A 2,861-nucleotide genomic window follows, 5' to 3' on the forward strand; every position below is an offset into this window, starting at 1 on the left:
ATTGCATTTGAAATTATTTAAAAAAAAAATAATATTGTGATCCCAGTTGACCTCACTGTGGAAACTTTTCTTTAGAGCTGCTTTACTGGAAATACAAACTCCCAGCATTAGTATTAGGTTAGCATTAGCACGGACATTAACATAGAAATCCTCCACTGACAGCTACATACGTCACAAAGAGTCAGCTGAAGAAACACACTCCATCACGGGCTTCTTCAGAGTTTCTGAGTCATGGCAGCTAATGTATGAAATTGCAGCAGTTGTGTCAGTGATGGAAAAAATGTCAGGAATCGATTTTGTGAGGGTTTATGATCCAAGATTATATGAAACTGCTGAGGTTAGATTGTTGAGGTTTTGAGCGGATAATCCTATGTCTGAGGGCCTCCGTCTATTTGTGCAGCCCCATGATTAAGAAGTGCAGTTTATTCCGACTTGACTGAAGAGCAACAACTCTGTCCTTCTTGAAAGAAGACAGAAGAAAGCAAAGATAGAAGAAAGCCTTTTTGTTGGCTTTTGGATTTTTAATACTTGAGAGAATTCCAGTTTGGTCGATGCTTTTCCTTGCATCTGAGAACAAATATTTTGCACTTGCAGTATGGTGCTACTGTCTGTTGTGCCTCTGTGCATGTTTGTGCATGTATTAATTTGGATTTGAGTGCTTAATTGGATTTATGATGCTCTGCTGAGTGAATCTGCACCATTTCCACGACTGACGTCCAACGTTGGCACTGGATTTGGAACAAGTTTCCTCCCACACCCCATCTGCACGTATCATCCGCTCCAAAAGTCATTATAACCCCACCAATCCCCCAGCCTCTCGCCATGACAGCCTCCTTTCTGCCAGCCCTGCCCTCCACATTAGGATTTGGAACTGGACGGGAGGCATCTCCTGTTTTCTCCCTGTTGCCATCTCTGAGAAAACTGATTCTCTGCGGTTAGTGTGTCTCTTCCTCACCACCGCTGGTAAATGCATTAGAAGCTCAGCCGCTGAGGGAGCTGAGGGAGCTGGCGTTGGAAAGGTGGGTGGTAACTCATTCGCAGGCTGTGCAGGAGGAGGAAGAGGCTGTTTTTACTGGCCCCTGGGAGCATCGTTTTACTGTTGTCCTCACACGTGTATTATTACAGAGAAAACACCCAAAAGTGAAGAAAAATGTTGCTCTGTAAACTATTATTTCAATGATGAGGCTGGCGGCCTGAGAGGACAGAATGAGAGCGGTGTATAAAAATAGCAGGTGAATTTTGGTGAGCGTGATGAAGGAAGACAAGTGTTCAACCATATATCCTCTACATATGACTTATTCTAGGCCAGAGATTGATAGTAAGATGCTACATTTGCTGTGTTACATGTACATACGTAACCTTTTAAGGTGGATTTTACTGTAGAATAATGGATTCAGTGGAGAAGAGAACATTCTCATCTCCTTTTTTTTGTTTTTCTCTGTCGAGAGAATGTCTGTTAAACCGACCACAGCTCAGAACACAGCAGGCTAACGAGAGCACCTCCTGATACTGAGGCAGGTTTACATGTCATGTAACAGATAACTAGTCAGAGGCTTCTCTCCAGTAAGCTGATTTCGTGAACGTCAGGTAACGTGGTTAGTGTGACCAGATTGGGGATTAGAGTTTTCCTCAGGAGAAATCTATCTGGTGAACAGTAATTTCATTGCAGAGTGAGTTTGTAAGTTATTTATTCCTGCATGCCTGTGCAAGTGAATGACTTAAAGGGATAGTTCACCCAAAAATTAATATTCACTCATTATTGTATTTTTGAAAATAAGGTCATTTACAGTGTTTTTAGTTTAATTTCCTCTGATATCTTCCGACGAGGTGCGTTTCGGGACAGTTGGACGTGCTAATGTCCGCTAGCTTAGCCAATTCTGGTGGACTTTTAGGCTTAAAACACGGAATAAATGACGGGGTTTCAAGTTGAATATGAATGTCGGGGTTTGCAGACACTTGTTTTATTACGTCTGAAGATTTGGTCACTAGTTACTTAAATTGTATTGGATTCTGCTCTAACAAAGTTTACCCCTGAGTTTCCTAAAGTGTTTTGTGGACTCAAACACTTCACCCACCCCTCCATCGGCATAGTGGTGGGTAGACAATGAGTGCATTTTCATTTTTGGATGAACTAACGCTCTAAACTGTTGACACCACTGCTCTTTGTAAGTAATGTATCTAATTACTTTTTAAATTACATATTGTAACAATAAATCTTAAATTTCAAACAGGCTCATTACATGTGCCTTTTGTCTTCTGTAATATGCAGTCTACAACAAATGGAGCCATTGACCGACTTTATAGTGTCACATTCGAGTGAAGCAATGAATCAGCATTAGTCCACACATGAGTCTGCCTTGTGCAAACCTTTTCTCCTAGAGGTGTGGACATTATTTTTCCATCCTCAAGTTCAAAAGTACAAAAACCCAGTCGTGAGTTGTAGACTGTGTCAGGATCCTGCCCCTGGAACTTCAAGTAATTGAAAAGGACAGTTTTGGACATGACATTCTGTGCTGTGGCCTTTTTCGTTTGTGGACATTTACCTTGTTTTCCTTCTGTTTGGATTTGTGTTCTATTTGGTTGGGTACTCTGAGTTCTCCATTTCCTGTTTTATTTAGAAATTGTACTCCTGTCTCTGACTTTATTTCCTCCCTGAATCCTGTTTCCTGCCTGTGATCGTCTGCACCTATTCTGAATGTGATTATCCTGTGTTCAGATATTAAGTCTCTGTACTTGTTAGTAACTCTAATGTTATGAATAGAGATATTTAAGAGTAACTCTCATGTTGTGAATAACCTGGAAGATGTCTCAGGTGTTGTTTCTTCTCACTCTGACTGACTTAGTGCTGATTTGAAGGCCTG

This window comes from Hippoglossus stenolepis, chromosome 17, assembly GCF_022539355.2.
Source record: "Hippoglossus stenolepis isolate QCI-W04-F060 chromosome 17, HSTE1.2, whole genome shotgun sequence".
Taxonomy (NCBI): Eukaryota; Metazoa; Chordata; class Actinopteri; order Pleuronectiformes; family Pleuronectidae; genus Hippoglossus; species Hippoglossus stenolepis.